Here is a 25,410-nt window from a genome sequence, read left to right as displayed (position 1 = left end):
TCTATTGGATTCAAGATGTTTGGTAAGAGAAAAATTACAGCTCATCAAAAATTAAAATGTAGTCTATTTAAAATGAAATATGCTTAGTAGAATCAGATGTTAGGAAATACCAGTTTAGTACAGCAACAGGCTATGTTTGAAGAGTCTAAAATTATGTAGCAGGATTGGGAACACATGAAATCTAAAGTTTTTAAGCATTACTCCTACAACCTAGCTGTCAGAAAGTAGATACAAATTAAAATAACAATGCTAAACTACTAAATTACAGCAGCCAGCATTACACTAGAGCTTCTTAAAGTGTGGTTTGTTGCGATGTGGAGATCACAACTAATGGCGGGCATTTCCGGCTCTGTGACACGGCCTGGTCCCTCTCTAATATCTCAGCTCAGTGCACCTCTTAGAAGGTATTCTTCAGAGGAGATGAAGCTCTAGCTGAATCCCACCAGCATCCCCAGCTGTTTAACAAAGACACATGTCGTTTCGGTAGCAGGACGCAGTATCCTTTGAATTAAAAACACTGTGATCTGAGAAGAAATAAACAAAATTGAGAAGAATAAAACAGAAAAAAATCAATGAAACCAAGAGCTGGTTCTTTGAGAAAATAAACAAAATAGATAAGCCTCTAGAAAGACTTATTCAGAGAAAAAGAGAATCAACACACATCAACAGAATCAGAAATGAGAAAGGAAACATCACAATGGACCCAACAGAAACACAAAGAATTATTAGAGACTACTATGGAAACCTTTATGCTAAGAAGCTGGAAAACCTAGAAAAAATGGACAACTTCCTAGAAAAATACAACCTTCCAAGACTGACCAAGGAAGAAACACAAAATCTAAACAAACCAATTACCAGCAAAGAAATTGAAGCAGTAATCAAAAAACTACCTAGGAAAAAAAACCCTGGGTGAGATGGATTTACCTCAGAATTTTATCAGACATACAGAGAAGATATAATACCCATTCTCCTTAAAGTTTTCCAAAAAATAGGAGAGGAGGGAATACTCCCAAACTCATTCTATGAAGCCAACATCACCCTATTACCAAAACCAGGCAAAGACGCCACCAAAAAAGAAAATCACAGACCAATATCCCTGATGAACGTAGATGCAAAAATACTCAATAAAATATTAGCAAACCGCATTCAAAAATAAATCAAAAGGATCATACACCATGAATAAGTGGGATTCATCCCAGGATGCAAGGATGGTACAACATTCGAAAATCCATAAACATCATCCACCACATCAACAAAAAGAAAGACAAAAACCACATGATCATCTCCATAGACGCTGAAAAAGCATTCGACAAAATTCAACATCCATTCATGATAAAAACTCTCAGCAAAATGGATATAGAGGGCAAGTACCTCAACATAATAAAGGCCATATACAATAAACCCACAGCCAACATCATACTGAACAGCAAGAAGCTGAAAGCTTTTCCTCTGAGATCGGGAACAAGACAGGGATGTCCACTCTCCCCACTGTTATTTAACATAGTACTGGAGGTCCTAGCCACGGCAATCAGACAAAACAAAGAAATACAAGGAATCCAGATTGGTAAAGAAGAAGTTAAACTGTCACTATTTGCAGATGACATGATATTGTACATAAAAAACCCTAAAGACTCCACTCCAAAACTACTAGAACTGATATCGGAATACAGCAAAGTTGCAGGATACAAAGTTAACACACAGAAATCTGTGACTTTCCTATACACTAACAATGAACCAATAGAAAGAAATCAGGAAAACAACTCCATTCACAATTGCATCAAAAAGAATAAAATACCTAGGAATAAACCTAACCAAAGAAGTGAAAGACCTATACCCTAACAACTATAAGACATTCTTAAGAGAAGTTAAAGAGGACACTAACAAATGGAAACTCATCCCATGCTCATGGCTAGGAAGAATTAATATCGTCAAAATGGCCATCCTGCCCAAAGCAATATACAGATTTGATGCAATCCCTATCAAATTACCAGGAACATTCTTCAACGAACTGGAAAAAATTGTTCAAAAATTCACATGGAAACACCAAAGACCCTGAATAGCCAAAGAAATCCTGAGGAAGAATAAAGTGGCGGGGATCTCACTCCCCAACTTCAAGTTATACTACAAAGCCATAGTAATCAAGACAATTTGGTACTGGAACAAGAACAGAGCCACAGACCAGTGGAACCGATTAGAGACTCCAAACATTAACCCAAACATATATGGTCAATTAATATTCGATAAAGGAGCCATGGACATACAATGGGGAAATGACAGTCTCTTCAACAGATGGTGCTGGCAGAACTGGACAGCTACATGTAAGAGAATGAAACTGGATCACTGTCTAACCCCATACACAAAAGTAAATTCAAAATGGATCAAAGACCTGAATGTAAGTCATGAAACCATAAAACTCTTAGAAAAAAACATAGGCAAAAATCTCTTGGATGTGAACTTCTTCATGAATATATCTCCCTGGGCAAGGAAAACAAAAGCAAAAATGAACAAGTGGGACTATATCAAGCTGAAAAGCTTCTGTACAGCAAAGGACACCATCAATAGAACAAAAAGGTACCCTACAGTATGGGAGAATATTTTTGTAAATGACAGATCCAATAAAGGCTTGACATCCAAAATATATAAAGAGCTCATGCTCCTCAACAAACAAAAAGCAAATAATCCAATTAAAAAATGGGCAGAGGAGCTGAACAGACACTTCTCCAAAGATGAAATTCAGATGGCCAACAGACACATGAAAAGGTGCTCCACATCGCTAGTTATCAGATAAATGCAAATTAAAACCACAATGAGATATCACCTCACACCAGTAAGGATCGCCACCATCCAAAAGACAAACAATAACAAATGTTGGCGAGGTTGTGGAGAAAGGGGAACCCTCCTATACTGTTAGTGGGAATGTAAATTAGTTCAACCATTTGGAAAGCAGTATGGAGGTTCCTCAAAATGCTCAAAATAGACTTACTATTTGATCCAGGAATACCACTTCTAGGAATTTACCCTAAGGATGCCATACTCCAGTTTGAAAAAGACAGATGCACCCCTATGTTTATCACAGCACTATTTACAATAGCCAAGAAATGGAAGCAATCTAAGTGTCCATCAGTAGATGAGTGGATAAAGAAGATGTGGTACATATACACAATGGAATATTATTCAGCCATAAGAAGAAAACAAATCCTACCATTTGCAACAACATGGATGGAGCTAGAGGGTATTATGCTCAGTGAAATAAGCCAAGCGGAGAAAAACAAATACCAAATGATTTCACTCATCTGTGGAGTATAAAAACAAAGGAAAAACTGAAGGAACAAAACAGCAGCGGAATCACAGAACCCAAGAATGGACTAACAGGTACCAAAGGGAAAGAGACTGGGGAGAATGGGTGGGTAGGGAGGGATAAGGACGGGGAAGAAGAAAGGGGGTATTATGATTAGCATGTATAATGTTGGGGGTGGGGGAAAGGGGAGGGCTTTGCAACACAGAGAAGACAAGTAGTGATTCTACATCTTTCTATGCTGATGGACAGTGACTGTAATGGGGTTTGTGGGGGGGACTTGGGGTAGGGGAGAGCCTAGTAAACATAATGTTCTTCAAAAAAATTAAAATAAATAAATTAAAAAAAACAAACACTGTGTATCTGAAATAGACTAAATTCTGTAAGAGAAGTGTTTGGTATAATTATCAAAGCAAGCTTTCAGGGCTCCATTTGGGATTTGCATTAACAGAACAAAGGCTCTTCACTGTATTTAGGGGCACAGATACCTATGAAAATGTGATAGAAGCTGCAGATGCTCTCCTTGAAGAAACACACCTACCTGCACACTTTGGCAAGTGTTTTCTGGGTATTCATTGAATTCAGAAGGACAACAATAAACCACATAGTAAGAATGCTGAGAATAAATGGAAGAAAAATGCCTTAAACAAAGCCCAGCAAGACAGAGCAGCCAGCACTGGCCCAGGGACATAACCTCTCTAAATCTTCTTGTTCTCTGAAATGGAGATATTAAAGGCTTTTAGCACACAGGGTTGTTCTGAGGATAAAATGGGATACTGCTTTTAATAGTTCAGTCCAAAAAAGCCCCCCAAAAAACAAAACCCTTAGCACTACTGCTTGACACATAGTATGTGCCCAATATTAGCTGATGGCATTGTATTATTATTGTTATTATTACTATTATTATTGGTAAGACCTGTAATTTATTACAATACTTTCCTTAGCAGAGCAAGATTTGTCCTAGGATTTCATAATCGATTTTCTGCCTGGTGGATTTTAGTTAAATATACAAATGATAGCCGAGATTTCTTTAAAAATGTACACCTGAATTCCTGGATTTCCAGTGTTATTCTCTGTCTCTGGTTCTTGGAATAGGGATGTGCTTAGTGTAGACAGAAGGAGAAGAAGAAAAAAATACGTATCTTTCCTTTTTCCTGAATATGGGCATATTTAGAGCAAGAGCAAACTCTGTCTTATGAACCACATTTTGGGTTTAGAAAAACTCCCACCAATCTAACTGTAACCTTTGTAATTTCAGTGTACGTTTAGCCCCAAACCTGCAGCATTTTGGCTATTATTTTGCTGCATGAAATCAATGACCTGATTTCCTGGTGAAGACCAAATGAAGGGTTTGGACAACAAACAGATTAGAAATCTGGCATCTTTACAAAAACAGTCAACAGACTGACAGAAAACTTGCTCTTGTCCCCAGGAGCCCTAGAAGTTCTCAAGCAGACAGATGTTGGACTTCTCCCAGTTACAGCCCATTGGAAAACCATCCCTTAGTAATTAAAACACAGACAGACTAACTAAAAGGACTTCCCAGGGCCAGCTGGCAGTCCCTTGCTGTGTCCTGCCATAAGCTGAGTAGGTGGGGTTTGCAGGCTCTCTAACAGTCTCTTTCCTTACGTTGCTTTATGGGGCACTTCGCACCTTCACATTTATTCTCTCCTCTAATATTGGGGAGTTCACTTGCTCTCTGTATATATGGCGGCCTGCCTCGGTTTCTCTGCTATCTAATGCCTCCTCCCACGGGGGGACTGTGAACCTGCTGTTTTCTCTGTCTCCATACTTGTCTTTCTCCTCTTCACCCCTCACTCCCTACTCACTTTCAAGATCCTGGGTTGAAATTTTCCTTCTTCAGCAGAGTCTTCCTGGCCTCCCAGATGAGATCAGGAGCCTTGTAACACACTCCCACTGTCCCCAGACTTCCCCTGCACGGCACTTGGCACAGCTCGTCACTGAATGTTTACACGTCTGTTTGATTAAAGTGGGTCTGCCCCTCCTGACAGTAAATTCCACCACAGAAGCAAGCACCCCGGCAGGGTTCCTCTCTGAGTACCTGGCACATCACAGAGAGCATGGCCTCAGTTTGAGTCCATGAGTGAGAGACAGTGCAATTACCCTCCTCTGACAGGTGGAGGAAGAGACCCAGAGAAGGAAGCTCACTTCTCAAGGTCGCAGCCCATTAGTGGAAGTTCTGGCACTTGAATCCAGGGGTCCTGGCTCTCAGCCAGTTCTTCCCAGTCCTGTGCATGGGAGGAGAGTTTTCTTACATTTCTGGGGAATATCACCTCATGTCCTGGTACCCCTGCCCAGGGAAGGCCATCCCAGGCCCAGCTCTCAGTGGCAGCAGGACCTCTCTGGTGGCTGCCACCCCCAAGTCACCCACACACCGGCTCAGCACGACTCCAGCATGGGTCCCTTTACTCCAGGATCACTCAGCAGCCTCTGAGGCAGGTCCCTGAAGGCCCTGCAATTACTCCCACTCTCCCAGGAGCCGGGAGAGCAGGGATGTGGATAATTAAGGAGGAGGGTGACAGGCCCTTCTTCATCACCAAGAATATCTCCCACCTCCTGGAGGCATTTCTGCTGTGCATTTTGTTTGATTTTGCACTCTGGCTCATGATCACAAAGCTACTCACTTCACTGCTTAGCTCTCTCAATATTCTGTGAAGTTCTGGTCAAAAGCAGGGTGTGGAAGACACATGAGGATGTGAGCTCTGCGAGGCCAGGGAACTTGTTGGACCAGCTCACTGCTACAACCACAAGCTCTTAGGACAGCACCAGGCCCACAGGCGGTGCCCGATGGGTACTTGTTCAGTGAATGAACTAAGAGCTTCCCATGAGTTCTTCTGAGGGGCTGAACACTGCCTTGGCCCAAGGCTTGGCCTGCTCTGACCCTGCCTACCTCCCAGCCTGACCTCTGCACAGGGCCATCCCTGTTCCTCACTGTCTCCCGCTCATGCCATTTCTTTGTCCACCTGAGCCCAGCAGATTCTGTCCCTTCAGGTTGGTGCACCACAACCGTCCTGTGTTTGCCCAGTTACGCCCACTCACTCCTGGATCTCTGCTCCCACCCCTCCTCAGGGAGCCTCCCCTGACACCCCTCCCACCCCATGTGCTCGCACAGCCCCGTGCCTTCCCAGTGTCATCTTATCACATGACAGTCATTTGTGTCCTTACCGACCATGTCCACCTCCCACTGGGCTGTGTGGCAGGGCCCTGGCTGTGGCTGGACTCACTGTAGACACCTGGGGAGAGCCTGCACATGGTAGGAGTTCAAGAAATATTTGTTGAATGAATGAAAAAGTGATTGAAAGCCGGCTTTAGCAGCTGAACTGTTGGCTTTGTTCAAGCCTGGAAACACAGGTTGAGACTTCAGTAAGAAGGTCGTAACTGCTAGGCTGAAGTGTTCCTACCTAAACTGGTGAGCAGGGAGAGGGCCCTGAAGACCCCTCAACAGGGCTCTGCCAAGAACACTGGGATGCCCCAGGATGGCTGCCTGGGCAGAGGACTGAGCACAGCACTGAGACTGGTTAGGACACTGTTGCAAGAATTCTGGGGCCAGAGAGCTGGTCCCCAGGAAGTGGCAGAGGAAAAACAGCCCTGATCTGCTTCTCAGAGATTGTTGGTTCCTTTCCGTCCCTTTTTGTGCATCCTGAGAGCCTGTGAGAAGACCCAAGCTGCAGCCTGGTGTGATGCTCTGAGATGTGGGGGGAGGGATGGGAGAGGGAGGTTGTGTAGAGGCAGCTGTGCTGCAACCCAGACACACTCTGCAGCCCAGGCATCCCTCTGAGGCTCTCTGACCATTTGGCCTCATTCACCTCAGCTCCCACCCCCAGGCAGAGCCTGGGGAGTCTTGCCAGAGCACTGCCAGGGAAGCAGGCCAACCAAGCAGTGGGTGGCGGCACACAGGGACAGAAGGCACATTACATGTCACTTCATATTAGCTACACCAGCAACTTTCCCGAACCACCCAGAGAGGGCAAAGTAATTGCAGTTTTGAGGACAAGCCAAAAGCAAAGCAAAGCTGAAATGGAAGGAGACGGTCTCTCCTTCACAATCATGACCACATAGGACTGCCTTACAGACGCTCAGACTTGCTGACCTGTGAGGTACATCTCCTCCCCTTCGGTGAACATCTGGTGACAGCGCACACACCCGACACAGGTTGGGTGGTAGTGCTTCCCTCCTGCCTATGGGAATAAAAAGAAGAAGTGAGAGGTCAGAGACGGGGCTGCTGTCCAGTGGGGGTGGGCTGGGTTTGAACATCTCCTGGGCACAGTGTTGCTGGTGTCTTCATGGCCTTCAGGTAGGTTGGGAGTCTACCTCGGGGAGGGGGAGGCCAGAACTATCTAAAAGTCTGCTCAGGGCACTTGGTGCCTCCACACTGTGGGTCCCTGACACGAGTTCAGGGAACTTCCTTGGACACCTGCACTTCAATTCTGGTGTCAGAAGGGCCTGGAGAACACTGGCTCCACTGCATTTCCTGATGAGGAAACAATCCCAGCGTGTCCCCAAGAACGAGGCCCTTTCTACTCGTGGCACATGGGCCTGGGACTTAATAACATTGGATCAATGAAAAAAATGATCTCCTTTCAATCCTCTATCAATTCTTCTGATGTTTTTTAAGGAGAAAGTACCAGATTGATGTCAGTGTGTCTTTAATATCTAAAACTTACTACTCAATCCTTTCAAGAATGAGAACAGGTCTGAGGCATGGAGCCTCCATGAGCAGTGGAACCTAGCTAGAACTGTTCTTACTTTCTGTTCCTGGCAATATGGCTAGTGATCCTGGTTTTCCTGTTATGTTATATAAATGTTCTTACATGTGAGAACTTAAAGACAAATTTAAAGTATTAGGTAAGAGTGCTACACAAGGTCACAGACATGACAGAACTTGTGAGAGTGACACATGAAGGACAGACTTTAAGGGCTCAGTGGACAAGTAATGGGACCCACAAAACCAGGTCCTGAGCCTCTGCCCCAGACCAGTGCCAGGACTGCATCACCTGGGCACCTGCATCCCATCTCCAGCTCACTCCAGTCTGGCTTGGGTGAGCCCCTTCACTATTCCCATTTTCCTTCCCTACAACTATTTCAAGTAAAAATGGAAATGATTTGCAGCTGCAAGTACTTTTATAGTGGCTGAAACAGCCCCAGTGAAGGTTAGGCCTCACAGTCTCCCTGGAATCCAGGAGCAGTGCTGGAACTGGGCCCGTGAGGGCTGGTCGCCAGCCCAGCACTTACTCCTGTGCCCACAGTCCTGACCCTACAATCCCAGCCAAGAGGGACTGGACCTTCAGTGGTGGCACCTGAATTTCTATGTGGGAGGAGCTTGGCACAGTCACTGGGTTGGAAGGATGGGATTATTTTGAAGGTATGTCTTATAGGTGATGGCAGGGCTTTTGAGGGGATATGCCTGGAGGGAATTGATGGACACTGGTGACTGTAAAAGGTCCCTTCCCAAACCATCAGTTTCATGCTAATGAGTTCCTTCTAAATAAAAAATTATAACTGCATAATGCTGAAGGTCTATTTCAGAATCTTTTTGGAAGGTGGCAAGAATGGGCTCGCCTATTCTGAGGATAGTTGATAGATTATAAAAACTTAGCAAGAATGTGGAAAGGGCAGATTTTTAAAAAAGAAAAAATATCCAATATCCCTTTTTTTCTGTCTTGGTTGCGTGGCTCCACCAATGATAAAATGTCCTTATCGTCATCAAAGCAAACTGTGTGCAAACTTTGGAAGAAGCCTGCTATTTTCCCAAGCTGAGATAGTGTGGGACTGATTCGCTCATACCCTGAAAGGATAATCAGTTTAATTAGTAGCCTCTTCTTACTTTGTGTCTCTTTATCATTTCAATTATAGACCTGTTTTCCAGGATGGCAATAGCACCCCGGCAAAACTGAAGCTTGGTGTCTTCCTCCATGTCCCACCCCACCGCCCCACTCCAGCTGAACGAGGCCGCGCACCCATCTCAGCAACGACTTGAAAACAACCTGAGGCAGGGAGGCTGCCAGAGCAGCTGGCACCCGCCGGCGGACACCGAGTCAGCAAGGAACGGTGAGACACTCATCTGTTAACAGACCTAACTCAAGAAAGTTGCGAAGAAAAATGGGGCCTTATTGTTGGGGCCTGAGACCACAGTGAGGTTAGGAAAGGTGGCCCTGGGACACCGGGCCTGGGGCTGTCCTTGGTGAGGACACAGACTGAGGAGGAGGGAGGAGGGCCGCTGACTCCATGTATCAGCTTCCACAGCTATGTGAGGGTTTGACAGGCAGTTTCTCTGTTTGTAGCTCTGGGTGGGGAGTGAATGCCACTCCTGCAGGGTGATGGAAAGAGCCTTGTGCTCAGAGGAGAAGCCTGTCTTTTTAAATTCCATATTAAATAATGTGAACATTAATAAAATACTAAGAATAGACAAGGTGCAAATCTTGTACATTGCAAATTATAAAATATTGATAATTTAAAAACTAAAAAAGAGCTAAATACATGTAAAGTCTACTCATGTTGATGGAAAGACTTGAATACTGTTAAGGTGGCAATGACACAAATGCAACCTACAGAGTCAACATGATTCCTTTGAAAACTCACACAGGCTTTAATGTACCAGCTGATCCTGACACACAGAATTTCAAGGAACCCCAAAGAGCCCTTGAAAACAATCTTGAAAAAGAAAATCAAAGCTGGAGGCTCATGGCCCCCAAGATCAAATCTTAGTACAAAGTAACAGTAAATAAAACACTGTGACACTCGCATAAACATACACAGTTGGCCCTTGTTCAGCAGGGGTGTGAACTACCCATGTCCACTTGAGTGGATTTTTTCCCACAAATATATAGAAAATATGTTTAAAGACTTAAGACAATTTGAAACATTTGCTTTCTTTCTAGCTTACCTTACTGTTAGAATACAGCACAAAACATGTATAATGTACAAAATATGTGTTACTTGACTGTTTGTATTATTGGAAAGTCTTTCACTCAAAATAGGCAATCAGACTTAGGATAATACTTAAGTTTGGGGGAGTGAGATATTTTATGTAGATTTTGACTCTGTGGGATGTCAGCTACACAAACCCCAATGTTGTTCAAATGTCAACTGTATGTATAGATCAGCAAAACTGAGTGGAAATCCCAGAAATGACCCCAATCATCTACAGTCAATTGCTTTCTAAGAAGGGTGGACAACATTAAACTAGGGAAAGAATGGCCTTTTCAGCAAATGTGCTGGGCAAATGGCTGTCCATGTGCAGAGGAATGAAACTGAACCTTTAACTCATATCACAAACAAAAATTAACTCAAAACAGACAAAGGGCTTCCATAATAGGTAAAATTATAGACTCTAGAAGAAAACATGAGGATAAATATTCATGACCTTGGATTTAGCTATGGTTTCTCTGATCTGACACCAAAGGACAAGCAACAGAAGAAAGCATAAATTAGAGTTCCCCTAAATTAAAAACTTTTCTGCATCAAAAGTCACGAACAAGAAAGTAAAAAACAGCCACAGAATGGAAGAAAATATCTCCACATTGTACATCTGACAAGAGTCTGTAATCCAGAAAACACGACAAACTTGTACAAGGCACAAGACAACACCCAAATGTTTAAAGTGGATAAAAGATTCCAAGGAAGATATACAAACATTCAACAAGCACAAGAACAGGTCTCACACAGCATCAGTTGCTATGGAAATGCAAATTAAATCACAGTGAACATCCCCTGCAAGCACACAGCAATGGCCGTACTCAGGAAAATTCAAAATCACATGTTGCCAAGGATGTAGAAGAATTGGAGCCCCTAACCTTTGCTTGTGAAAATATGAAATATGCAGCTTGTGTACAACAGCTTGGCATTTCCTCATAATATATAATACAATTACCTAATTGTGGGTAAACACCAACTCCTCGATAAATACCCCAAAGACATGAAAAAGCTGTTCAAACAGAAGCTGGCCCAGGAGTTCTTGGCAGCACTGCTCACCACAGCAAAAAGGTAGAAACAACTCAAATGCCATTCAAGGGGTGAAAGGATGAACAAAATAGGGTTGACCCATAAACTGCATTATTCTGTCGAATATAGAAATAAAGAAAAATGGTCCAAGGCTGCTTTGAAAACAGTGTGTGGGTACCATTTGCAACAACATGGATGGAGCTGGAGGACATTTTGCTCAGTGAAATAAGTCAGGTGGAGAAAGACAAATTGCCAAATGATTTTCCTCATTTGTGGAGCAAACAATGAAGCAAAACTGAAGGGACAAAATAGCAGCAGACTCAGAGACTCCAAGAATGAACTAGTGGTTACCAAAGGGGAGGGGTGTGGGAGGGAGGGTGGGGAGGGAGGGAGAAGGGGATTGAGGGGTATTATGTTTAGTACACATGATGACATGATGTGTGGGGTCACAGGGAGAACAGTGTAGCACAGAGAAGGCACATAGTGGATCTGTGGCATGTTAGTACACTGATAGACAGTGACTCCATTGGGGTATGGGTGGGGACTTGATAATATGGGTAAATGTAGTAACCACACTGGTTTTTAATGTGAAAACTTCATAAGAGTGTATATCAATCATACCTTAATAAAAATTAATTAATTAAAAAATGGGTGGGGGGCATCCCCAGAAACTCAAGCATAGAATTAACATATGATTAGAAATTCCATTTCAGGGCATTTGCTCAAATAACATGAAAGCAGGGACTTAGATATTTGCACACCCATGTTCACATCTGCATGATTCACAACAGCCAAAATGTGGAGATGACCCAGGTGTCCAGAGACACATGAAAAAAAAATGTGGTCTATACACAGTGGAGTAAACAAGGAGTCCTAGAACCTGCTGCACAGATGGACCCTAAAGCCATTATGCTCAGGGAAATACACCCCTCCAAGAAGGACAAATATGTGATCCCGCTTATGTGAGGTCCTGGAGAGCCCAACTGAGGTAAAGTCTCAGGAACAGTTCCAGAAAAAGGAAACTGCATCAGGATAGAAAGATGTGTGCACACAGGTAGGGCGGCTGGTGACAGCTGTGGTGGGTCTGTGCATTGAATTATCATGTGGAGACCCTAATACTTCCTTCATTTGCAGTCAGGTGGTGGTTCCCTGAAAGCGTGTCCCTGTTTGGGGTAGACACCACAGAATTTTGTGTGAAGTGGCAAATGCGGTAAAGTGAGATGCTAGGAAATTCAGTATAAAGAGAATCTGTGCTGACACTGCAAGTTTTCTGTATGTTTTAAAATGCTGGAAAGTAAATTACTTTGCAAAATAACCGTAAGAAAAGCAGAGCAGACATAATACCCTGTCAAGAGAGGCCAAGCCCTTCCCGTCCAGTTCACACAAATGGCACCTTGCAGGGGTCCAGTGCTCATTAGAAGGCATGTGGGAGGATCCCCTGCATCCACTGGACCTTGGACATTGGGACAACCTGGGGTACAAACAGTGGGATTTTAGAATTCCAATTTCCTGCCATACTTCACCAAAGACCTGTTAGAACTAAAAATGAATTAAATAAACTTGTAAGATACCAAACCAACTTACAAATGTCGGTTGCTTGTATTCACTGATAACCAACCATCAGAGATTAAGAAAACAATGCCCTTTACAAGTACATCATAAAGAAGAAAGTGTTGTGTAAGAAGAAAACAATTCCTACCATTTGCAACAACTTGGATGGAGCTAGAGGGTATTATGCTCAGTGAAATAAGCCAGACGGAAAAAGTCAAGTACCAAATGATTTCACTCATACGTGGAGTGTAAGAATAAAGAAAAAAATGGAAGAAACAAACCAACAGCATATTCACAGAACACAAGAATGGACTAACAGTTACCAAAGGGAAAGGGACTGGCGAGGATGGGTGGGAAGGGAAGGGAAGCGGGGAAAGGCATTATGATTAGCACACATAATGTGGTGGGAGGGGCATGGGGAGGGCTGTCCAACAGAGAAGACTAGTGATTCTACAGCATCTTACTACGCTGATGGTCAGTGACTGTAATGGGGTGTGTGCTGAGGACTTGATGATGTGGGGAATCTAGTAATCATAATGTTGCTCATGTCATTGTAGATTAATGATACCAAGAAAATAAATAAATAAGACTAAAGTGCTGTGGATAAAACTGCAGTATTTCCAAAATATCTCATCTGGCCTTAGTGCATCTCCACATCAGTAGCTGCTTCCAAGAGGTGGAGAGAAGTAGTCCATCTCTCTATGAACAGGTAATTATAAGGGTTAGCGAGGGTATATCTGGACTGGAGAAGTTCGGTGGGGCCCGTTCTTCTGAAGCCCGGTTGTGACAGACACGGGCAAGCTGAAGTGGATGACTACTAGTAAGTAACAGACAGGTTTCTCCCACTTTATTTCTCCCTTTGACTGATTTCGGGTCAAAGGTATTTAGTCCAGGAATTTTCTCGAGAAGTTACAGGTACCTAAGAACAAACTTAACTGAGGTGGTGGGAGGCCTGAAAATTGTGGACCCTGCAGACGTGGACGGGAAGAGTTAGGTTATTACAAGTCCCTCTGCACACAGCAATGTGCACAACCCCTGCGACCCTCACCAAAATTCCATCGCACTTCTCACAGAAACCAAGCAAACACCCTACAGGCTGGATGGAACTGCACGGGACCCCATCCCCACAGCCGTCCTGGGAAAGCAGAGCAGGAACATGGCGCCCTTTCATCCCATTACACTGCAGAGCTGAAGCAACTGAGACCCTGCGTAGCGCCCAAGCAGAAGCGGGTGTGGTAACAGAACACGGGGCGCCCTCTGCCTCCCCAAACCGGCTCTGCCTCATGAGGCGGCTCACGAGGCCCCGGGCACAGAACGCGGGTGGGGGGCCGCCCTTGGGAAGCTGGGCTGGGTCAGTGCAACGCTGCACCCAGAGGGGCCTCCCAGGCGGCCCCCACACTGGGACCCAGGAACCTACCCTGTGTGCTCAGCGCACCACAAGGCCTGGGCCCCGGGCAAGCGGGCCATTCAGCAACCAAGTCCCCTCTGCCCCATTACCATCTCAGAGCCTCGTCAGGAAGGACGCCTGGAGCCTGGAGGGCATCCCGCAGGTGCGGCCAATCCACCCACGCACGGGCTCCCGGGGACGCGCGGGGCGCCGCTCACTCGCCCCGGCCCGGACTCAGCAGCGTGCCGGACTCACCCGCCCCCTCAACTCCACCCGTCGCGTCAGCCGCTCCCCCAAATTCCACGAAGACCACTTTCCCCGCCGCAGGCCTTCCTCCTCAGGCCCCTGAAGGGGAGCCCTCTGCAGGCGACACACGGGGAGCCTCTCCTCACCTTTCTGTCCCGCGGCTCCTTAGAAAACCGAGCTTTCACGGCGGCCGCGGACGGCGATGTCCTGGACGGAGCCGCACTGGAGCCCGAGGAATCCTGGCTCCCGCCGGCGTCAGAGGGGAAGTCCCGGGGCCTGACCGCGCATGCGCCACGCAGGTCCACAGAGAGGGCAAAGGCGTCGCCTGCGGGCCACGGGGGGCGGAGTACACCCACTTATTTCTAAGTTTTATGTGATATGGGACGAGCGCTCACAGCTCATGGAAAGTGGCGCCCCCTTGTGGCTCGATTGATGAATCACAAAATTTTGGAAAATCAAACCCCAATTTGCAGGAATTTCCCATGTCTTTATAATTTGTTGGAGAACATACAGAATGTAATTAAGGTACGCACAAGCTTTACAACTTACATAAAAATTCACTCAACATTCTTCATAGACAATTTTTAGGTGCAAAATTATAAAAATTCTAGGTAAAAGCAAGAAAGTCTATACACTCTTACTGATGACTTTTAACCCCCAACACCAAAAGCCTATACAAAAAGAAAAATAATACATCATGTAGGCTTTATAGAATTAAGATTTCTACTCTAAAAAACCTTGTTCAAAGAACCCAAACACAAATTACACACTGAGAGAAAATATTGGCAAATACATTTTATAAAATATTTGTACTCAAGATATACAAAAATCCGTAACACAAGAAAGAACCATTAAAAACTATCTTACCATTGAAAAGATAAGTCTCACCTTAGGATCCAAGAATTGTGTCACTGGTATTTAGACAACTGCTTTGAAAAACTATGTCTCAACAAAATCCACCATGCAATTTTACACAGTACCTCTATTCATAATGGCTAAAAACCTAAGGAAATCAGGATGTGCTTTAGTAGATGAATGCATTAGCAAACTGGGGTACATCCATTACCTTTCATGAAGACTTGTATGATTTGCCCAGTGAAGCTGGTGCCATGATCAATGGAGGTTACAGAAGGTCTACCCCATGTGAGAAATGGTTTCTAACACTTTATTTGTTACTGTGAGGGATCACCCTTGGGCCAGCAGAAGGCTTCATTCTTCCCTGTGGGGTTGGGACTCATCGCCCTCCCAGTACACCACATGGATGTGTTCACCAACCATGGAGGAGTGAGGCTGAAAATTCCAAGCTTCTAGTCATGGCTTGGGCTTTCTGCCTGTCAGGCACCCAAGCAGAGCCCACCCAGAACCACCTACTTACAATAAAAGATGCTGCTATTACCCAGGAAATTCCCAGGGCTTTAGGAACCGAGTGTCAGGAATGAGGCCCAGACCAATATACACTTTCTATTGTATTTCTGTGTTCATGGTGGCACATCCAGGGAGAGGGTCAGAAAGCTGTGTTTCCACTATCCCAGGAGAAGGAGGATTTACAACAAAAACTAAGTTGACTTATTAAAAAAAGTTGTAATGTTTGACCCCAAGGGGTATGGATTAGATTCCAACTACAAAGCTGACGTGGCTGTAGTGACAAATGTTAGCTTCCACGGCTATGTGATGGTCTGACTGAGGGAGTTTCTATACCTGTCCATTTGCAGCTCTGGGTTGGGAGTGTAGATCCCTCCCCTGGAGTGGTGGAAAGAGCCCTGGGCTCTGAGGAGAAGCCTGTGTTACTTAGGCCAGTCATGTAAATGCTTGGAGCTTCAGTTTCCTTATATAAATGATAGCATGATGTCCACTGTAGAGTGCTGTGCTTAGCATCAACTGGGACCACTGCAGGAGGTGGGGCATTATTCTTGACCATCTTAGGGTTACTGGGTCTGAAAACTAAACTGACAAAGACAGACTAACCAGAGAAAAGTACACCCACTTATTTCTAAGTTTTGTGTGATATGGGAGACTGCACAAGGAAGTGATGACCCAGAGAAACAGTTGGCCATGAGCATTTTTGTGCTGGGTTTGATAAGGAGTGGACAGTTGTGGAAAAATAGTACAGGTTAAGGAGTATGAGGTACTGTAATAAATACGGGGAACTTATCAAGGCCTGCTCATTAGGATTCTTCTTTGTGTCCCTATGTCTTCAAAGAAAAGGATTCTCCTTTCCTCTGGGTATAGGGAGGGTACGTCTCATAAGGGATATATGCTCTGTTTCAGGGGATAAGGACAGGGAGAAGGTCAGAGTGAACTTCCTGCCTCTTTGATTTTACCAAACTCCTTCAGTTTAAAATATTCAACATGCCAAGTTACCATAGTTTGGGGTAGCATATCCTGGACCCCATCATTACAGTGGTTGAGATGACCTAGAATCTGTAGTCTTAGCCACTCCTAGAATCATTCTGCAATAGTTATAAGTCTGCCTGGAGGAAGACAAATTTATGTTTTAATTCTTCTACTTAATATTGTTCTTGAATATCCATAAAGTGAGATAATAATAGTATTTAATTCAAATTGTATTTATGAGGCTTAAATGAGTCAATGAATGTAAAATGTTTAGTCCTGAGCATGGTACATAATAAATGCTTAATAAATAATACCTACTTACCCCTGCAGTTGTGGCACATATGATGTAATATCCAAATGAATCGAGACTTGGAAATGAATCATTCAACGGAGGATGATTTGCTGAGTCATATATCAGCACCAAGTGCTGATGGGCAATACTTTTCCTTCCCACTGGTTATCATAAAGGGACATAAATGGCCAAGATTAGATGGGGAAGACATTTACAAGTCTGCCTGAGTATGTAAGAGACAAATATAACACCTTTGTGATTATTTTTAAAGGGTATAAGGCAATTTCCTGAATCTTAGCCCATTTTTTAAACTCAAAATGAACTGACAGCTGATGCCTGCATTTTACCAGAGGCAAAAACATGCCTCATCAGCAAATGGTGGGTTCACTGCAGCCTTAGGTGTACTACCAGCGGAGGCTAAGACTCTTCCTATTTATCAAATGAAGCTATGCCAATCTGTGTCACAGCATCGTTGAATGGCAAGATGACCTTTTAGGAATTCCTTAGATCACTGATGGCAAAGGAGAATGAATTAACCAAACAAGCCCATCGGGGGATTTCAGGAAAGGCTCTTAATACAGGAAAGCATTAAGATGTAACCACACAGATTGGTGGAAACACAGCTAGAGATATTAGTGGCAGCAGTTTCGGTTTTAAACATTTCTTTACCTTGTTTAAAAAATGGATATTTGTACAGCTGCATCTCCTGTACCGTCAGTGCTGACCTGTCAGGGACCTGAGATCTAATGGAAAAGTGAGCTGATATGCAAATGACAGCATCAGACCCAGCAGCTATCAGACAAATGCAAAACCCAGCTTTTCTCCCCAACCCTCAGCCCATCATGATTTGGGTTGAAGATTTTTTAATGCTCTTTTCTCTCTCTCTCTCTCTCTGCTGTTTTCTTTACCAACTTTTTCCATCCTAAAACTTTCACAACCCAATCTCCATGTTGCTGCCTCCTAACTCATTTCTAACATTTGGTAGGTTTACTTGCAGAAATAATTGTACCTTTCCATGAACTAATGTGCTGGATGTGGAGTGGATAAGTATCTGTTTATAGCACTTGAAGGGCAATAGGCAGAGTCACATCAATCAAGTGACTCAGTATGAACTGCCATTTAAGATACCCCTTGGGAGTGATTTCTTGCTTTTTTGTTCAGTTGAAGTGCTTGTCATTTCTTTAAATTTCATATTTCTTCAGATGCAACCAAGGCATGTTAGCTAATGTAAAATGCACAAGTAAAACATTTATTTAAAAATCAACAGCTTTGAAACAATATAGCATTCACAAGTCAGATGCAGTTTCTTATTCTGTGATAAGCATTTGCTAATGTAAAGCTTTATTGTGTAAACCCACCTGCATATGCAATGGTAAACAATGTCCTGACAACTTTCGTTGAGTCATGAAATAGTCTTAAAGCTGAAAAATAAGTTACATTTTCTGGTAAAACCTGGGGTCTTCTGTGAAGCCTCAGGAGTTTGATTTCACACAAACCTCTTTAGATTACCTTGTGGTTCCCAAGCCTCTGTTTTGGTTCCTTTTTTCTCACTTTCTCTTTCTTTCTCCAAGAAAAATTTAGAAAGTCATCATTACTGAACATGTGTTGACTGTTCCCCACCATACTCTCCATGTGGCTTTGCATCCCAGAAGGGGTCACCTAGGCAGTGGGAGTGGCAGTCTGGGGGCTGACCAGCTGAGCAGGCTGATATAACCAGTCTATCATCCTCATCTCCCCTTCTCCTCACTTCCACCCTCTGCCTTCCCACCTCCTCCCACTGTCCCCAGGACTTTAGACAAAGGCAATAGAACATGAGCTTTGGGGTCAGGCACACCTGTCTTTGAATCCTCCTACCTCCCAAGCTGTGTGACCTGATAAGCTGTCTGCTCCATCCTGTCACTGTTTCTTCAGTTGACATGTGGCCAGGGTCACCATTTGACCTGCTATTTCTGGGCAAGTCTAGGTGTATGCTTTGTGTCCTGACATACTCATCAATATTGCCTCTGTTCAATGTCTCAAGTATCCTGAACAGACCATGAAAATGAGGCATTTTAGGTATCTACTATAGTGCCCAGAACATAGTTCCTTGAGATGGTAACTTCTGCTGTTATTAATAATTATTTGAAGTGATCCTCCCACCAGACCTCAGTGGATTACTTGATGTGGTGAGCTGGATGTGAGCTTAGAACTGAAAAGTCCACTTTGTTTTTGCACTTTGTTTTAGAAACAATTAATGCCCACCTAATTTTGTTTTACAATCTCAACTGAATGTAGGGCTCACCAGAATAAAGTCACCAAAGCAAGAAGCAGCACTGACCAGTTTAGGCTGGAAAGGAGAATGAAAATTAGGCACAATTTCATTGTTAGCAGGGAAAAAAGTGACACTTAAAGCAAAAACAAAACAAATAAAGCATTTCAGAGCAGGGTAGAATAAAGCTCAGGCATAGATGGCTTTTCCAAAAGTAGTTCTCCTCAGTAAGCTCTGTGGGTAGAGCCTGAGATGAACAGCCTGCCAGCACAGGGCCTTGGGAAGACAGGTGAGGTGTCTCAGCAGAGAGGAGGGGTCCCCAGTGATGCTCAATGTAAAACATCATCTATAGTGGAAATAGCAGAATTCACAGGAAAACCTTTGTTAGGGAGAAAAGCAAGAATTGGCCTTGTCTTACTTTTTCTGAGTCATCAACCCACTGCTGGACAGATTAACTGCCCAAAGTTATATGCCAGACCCTGGACTACACCCTGGTCATGTGGGATGTGACACATTCCCTGCTCCAAGTAGCTCAGACTACAGACAAGGACACATGGCAGTGACAGCACTCTGTGCTGTGGAAAGGCATGCTGTGTAAGTTGGGAAGGGTAACCTCAGTAACAAAGGGCCCCAAGCCCTGTCGCTAGCCACAATAGATGGCATTTCCCACTGGTACTGCAGAATAGTGCAGGAGTTTGCAAGGCAGTCCTCATGTAGTTCTAACTATTCCCGTGGCCTTAGACTTCTTTTGGATCCTTCACATCCAGTCACAGGTAGAAGAAAGAGGAAACTGTAGGGTGGCACAGGAAGATTTTTTGGGCCAGGTTTGGAAGTGGTGCCCACAAGCCATTTGTCAGTTAGTCACATTGGACCCACATAATGCAGTACCTGGGTAGCCACTTCCTGGTAACAATTCTACAGGGTGAAGGGGGAGAATTAGTCTTTTCTGAACAGCCAGCTGTTCATGGGACTTACACATGGAGGTGGTATGTGAGGGCAGCTCAGAGGACAGAGATAACCCAACCATGTGTGTGTGTGTGTGTGTGTGTGTGTGTGTGTGTGTGTGTATTTCTGGGGTGAGGGATAGATCTTAGCAATATCTCCATGGAATAATTGATATTTTAACCAAGTTTTACAAGAGAAATAGTATTTAACTCATGAAGGGCATTGGGAGAAGACAGTTTAAATATAAGGAACAGCATGTGCAAAGGTACTGGAGAATTCATCCCGTCATCTATACAACAAATCCTATAAAAGTGTCTTTGAAGTGCCAGAAATCATTCAAAATGTGGGGAATGCTGCTGTACACAGAACAGACAAGGCCTCCACTCGCATCACCCCATATTCTAGTGGAAGGAGACAAACCACACAGAAGCAACTAAGTACACAACTCCAAACATCAAATATCATGTTGTGTGGGAGAAGCACATGTCTGTAAGTAGAGCTGGAGCAAAGGGTGAATGCTGAAAATGGAAGTGATAATTGATGAGACTGGAGAAGATGGAAAAGGCCAGCCAGGAAGTGCCCTTCATGCATTAATGGGCACCAGCAAGAGGAGACAGGCAGAGCTGTGAATTGTGGAAGCTCCCTGGCTTATGGCAGAGAGACGCCAGGTGTGGGTGCAGGGAGCCTGGTTATAAGGCATCTGAATAGACTCGGGATGAAATAGGAGCCATGGTTGAAGGGGTGGAAATGTGAGTGGGTGCAGAGCACACAGGGGACTTGCCCCTCCTTCCAGGTTTCAGGCAGAAAATGGGAAGAATGTGTTTCCCTAACCCAGTCCAGTCCTTCTGGTTTGTGTACATTTTTACTTTTAAAATTTTGTATATATACCCTCACAGAAAAATCTAAAACTTAAAATGTTACCCTGAGTTATCAGACAGTGCTGGGTACAGAGGAATACATGTACGTGTCTGTGTGTACACAGACACATATATATTTATGTCTATGTGCATAGATATATTTTGTAGACTGTGTTCCACTGTGTGTACACAAGCTCCCCAGCTGTCTCTACCCCTTTCTCCACTGCAGACGCTCTCCTCCCTCCACATGTACTCTGATACTTGCATCAGTTGGAATCACTGTGTGGAAGCCCACACCTTGCTGGGGTTCCAAGGTAACCCCCCTTGGAATTCCCTCCACACCCTGCTCAGGTTCTGACTACCCATCCCAGGCCAGGCCACCACCTCCTGAGGCTGCCCCCTTCATCCTGCCTGGGCTCTGGGCCCTGCTTCTGTCATCACAGCACCCCTACACTCCTCCACAGCCACCTACCTCACTCAGACCTCCTTAGGAGCTCTACAACAACACATTTCCAGAAGAGAAGGGGGGAAAGAACAAGGGCAAGACAAAAAGTTGAAACGCACACATTTTTTTTGAATCAGAAGATGGAGCTGACAGAGATGGAAGCAAGACTCATGTGTTTATATTTAATGTTGATTTTTTGACCAAGTAAATCCTTAAATATTTAAAACAAGAGTTCCTAAAATTGAAAGTAAGTACACTTACATCCCTAATTGGTAACATATCAAGAAAATAATTGTTGCAATGCTTTAAGGCAAATATTTTAGCATGTTTAGGGGGATGTGTTCTCAGGCTAAAAGAAATGTAAAGTTTAACTCAGGAGTTAAAAGCAATAGTACTGATATTGTTATTTTAGAACAAATATATGTATTAAAAGATACAGAAATAAATGTTAATATTAGGAACTGTTTTCCATGTAAGAGAAAAGCAATGTAAGTATAAAAATTTAAGTTAAAGTAGAACTTCAGTATTGTTACATTGGTATAGAAAACTTCAATATGAACAAAGAATTTAAAAATATATACATGTGTATTTTCCCCTATTTTTGACCATTGAAGAGCCTAGAAGCATTGATGACCCAGTGGCAGTGAGCACCCTCAGCAGCCAGAGTTTTGTCTTAACTAGTTTCCCCATGAAAGGAAACAGGGCTCTTTAGAGAAGTGGCTGGTTCTGGGTCTGGGAGAGGGAGTGCACTTGGTGAGCTGGGGACACCTTCCTGTGCCAGGAAAAGAGGCAGTTTGAAGGGACTCTTACTCGCCAAAGATGGGAAACTGCAGCTTCAAAATGAATGAAATCCACTGAATATATGCAAACCTGTAAGTCTATAAAATGATACTCATGAGAGAAAAAAAAACAAAGATAAAACAGGCAAAACACATTTGAGGTCTACTCCTTACTATTAAAGGGACAATCCAAATACATAACTGTATACCTTGCCTTTCCAGAAGAAGCAGTTGATGAGATAAATCTCTCCCTTGCTCTTTCTCTCTGACAAAGACTGCCAAATAATAAACATAAAAGGAATGATAAAAATAGAGAGCAACATTTTTCAACCCCTGGTGAAGTCACTGATGGAGGCAAGAATCATCAATGGATGATTAAGCTGTTAATTAGGTGATACACTGATGGAGAGCTGGATCCCCTAGTACTGCTCAAGTCTGACTCCACAGATTATCTGATGGTTTAAAAAAGAAATAGAACTTTATGAGGGAGAGATGAGGCTGTCTTTGCTACTGATAAAGAGTCAGTTAGATGTACCTCATGAGGTAATGTAATATCATGCAGCATCAATGATGATGCCTTGCCTGAAATGTTTAACCTGAATGTAATCCAGCCTCTGTATCCACACTCCAGGTTACAGAGAATTCATGGGTAAGTGAAATAAGGTAAATGCCACCAAAAATTCAGAAGCTGGACAAATTCAGAAACTAGGCCATTCTGAGGGACAGCTGGCCTGGTCTCTTCACCAAGTTAATATCATGCTAGAGAAAGGGGCAGGGGAGCACCATTCTAAATTATAAGTGACTTAAGAGATGTGACAACCAAATACAGTGGGGAGTGGATCCTGGTAGGACAAAAATGGGGGTCACATATTGGGAAATTTTGAATATGGATCAGGTATTAGATGATGATAATAGAAAATTACCATTACTTATGTTAGCGATACAATGGTATTGATTTTAAGAAGGAAAATGTTCTGATTTTCATGATGTCCATTTAACTTATTTAAAATATTTTGGCTAAAAAAATTGATGATGTAAACATGGCAAAACTGTTAATAACCATTAATCTAGGTAATGGATATATAGGCAGTCATTATACTCTATTTTCATGTGTGTTTGGAAATATTTATGATAAAAAGTTAAAAGCAATTCTGATTCCTAGGCTCCAACCCAGACCCACCAAATGAACTTAAATCCTCGCTGGCATCTGTATTTTACCAAATATCCCATCTCAATGAAAGAATGAGTGAATGAATGACTTTCTCATCTGTTGTAATCTTTCTAAAAAAATATTTATCAGGCCGCTACTACAGGCCAGGAACTTTTCTAGGTGCTGAAGATTCAACTCTGAATGAAACATACACAAAGGATCATAAACTTGTGGAGCTTGGTACCCTGCCTTTTATACAGCAGGCCTCTTTAAAGCCAACCTACTTTTTTTTTCACAAGCAACAGACATTTACTTCCAAATTTTGTTAACATAATTCTTGCTGCAATGAATAAAGGTACATGAATCAATTTCTTGGGTACATGTATAATATACTCAGGAGTGGGTACTCTGGAATCTATTTTAGGTATTCTTTCCTAGTCAAGGTTTTAACAACATTCTCTTACAAAATTTTCATATTACTAAGTTTTGCTTTTTAAATTCTAGTCAGCACTTTTGGATTTCATAATACTTTAATGTATGATGATAGCAAAGATCTAGTATTTTTCCATATGAAGAATCAATTACCCTAAGACCATTTTTTCAGTCACTCATGATTTCCCTTCCAACTTGTGATATCACCTCTATCAATTTACCAATTCCCCATAAAGACATGCAATCTCTTTTCTATGACTGCATCAAGAGCAAATAATTTTGATGATATATTTAGCAAAACTTAACAGAAAATGACAATTTTGTCTCTTAATTTCAAATATTTATACCTCTCATATATTTGTCTTAATGCATTAGGTAGGCCTTCCAGAACCACGTTGATTAGTGTCCATGACTGGATTCATGGACACTTCAATGATATCACTCCTTAAAATATAGCATTAACAACGTTTGTTGTGGAGGTTCAGGTTTTCATACTATGACTCATTAAAATTCTCAGTATTTTAAGTTTTGAGTTGTTGCTGAAGGACTTTCCACATTCATGTCACTTCACTTTCAAACAAATTGTCTCATATATTATTAACTATGAATTATGTTGGAGGTTTCTCTGATTCCAAGACATTCATAGAGCTTAAATGAGTATGAATTCTCTGGTGTCTAATATGATGAGACTTCTGGCTAAAAGCTTTCCCACATTTGCTACACTGATAAGGTTTTTCTCCAGTGTGGATTCTCATATGTAGAGCAAGAGTTGAGAACTGAGAGAAGGCTTTTCCACATTCATTACAACCATAGGGCTTCTCACCTGTATGGCTTCTCATATGAACAGTAAGAGATGAGCTTTGACAGAGGCTTTCCCACATATTTTACATTCATAAGGTTTATCACCTGTATGAATTCTCACATGTACAATAAGTGATGTGATTCTAGAGAAGGCTTTTCCACATTTATTACATTCATAGGGCTTCTCCCTTGTATGAATATTGTGATGTTTAATGAGGTATTGCTTCTGCCTGAAGATTGTTCCACATTCATTACATTTATAAGGTTTCTCTCCAATATGAATTTTCTCATGCTCAGTGAGATTCGATTTTCCACTAAAGGCTTTTCCACACTCCTTACATATATAGGGTTTCACTCCTGTATGACTTCTCTGGTGTCTAATGAGGCTTGACTTCTGAGTGAAAGCTTTCCCACAACCTTTACATTCATAAGGTTTCTCTCCAGTATGTATTCTTTGATGGATAATGAGGTTTTCCTTCTGGCTAAATGCTTTCCCACACTCATTACATTTAAAAGGGTTTCTTCCCACTATGGATATTCTGATGTTTAATGAGGTACTGCTTTTGACTAAAGACTATTCCACATTGATTACATTCAAATGCTTTCTCTCCTGTATGAATTTTCTCACGCTCAGTGAGATATGACTTGCCATTGAAGGCTTTCCCACATTCCTTACACGCATAGGG

General features: G+C 42.9%; 1 protein-coding gene across 4 annotated transcripts in view; it reads right to left on the bottom strand.

The window, feature by feature from the left end:
- Positions 1-15,073, bottom strand: part of LOC130683633 (actin-binding LIM protein 3-like) — a 127,894-nt gene extending 112,821 nt beyond the window's left edge. Inside the window, exons 1-2 of one of the 4 annotated variants that reach the window (XM_057501904.1) lie at positions 14,588-15,073; positions 7,407-7,494 (exon numbers count right to left, since the gene is read on the bottom strand). The gene's annotated coding sequence lies outside the window, so the exon portion shown is untranslated. The remainder of the gene's footprint in view (positions 1-7,406; positions 7,495-14,587) is intronic. The other 3 variants (XM_057501905.1, XR_008997530.1, XM_057501906.1) reach the window with 3 other exon arrangements.
- Positions 15,074-25,410: the final 10,337 nt, after the last annotated feature.

Source organism: Manis pentadactyla, chromosome 4 (genome assembly GCF_030020395.1).
Source record: "Manis pentadactyla isolate mManPen7 chromosome 4, mManPen7.hap1, whole genome shotgun sequence".
In the NCBI taxonomy this organism is placed as follows: domain Eukaryota; kingdom Metazoa; phylum Chordata; class Mammalia; order Pholidota; family Manidae; genus Manis; species Manis pentadactyla.
This window is presented reverse-complemented; position numbering and strand designations above follow the sequence as displayed.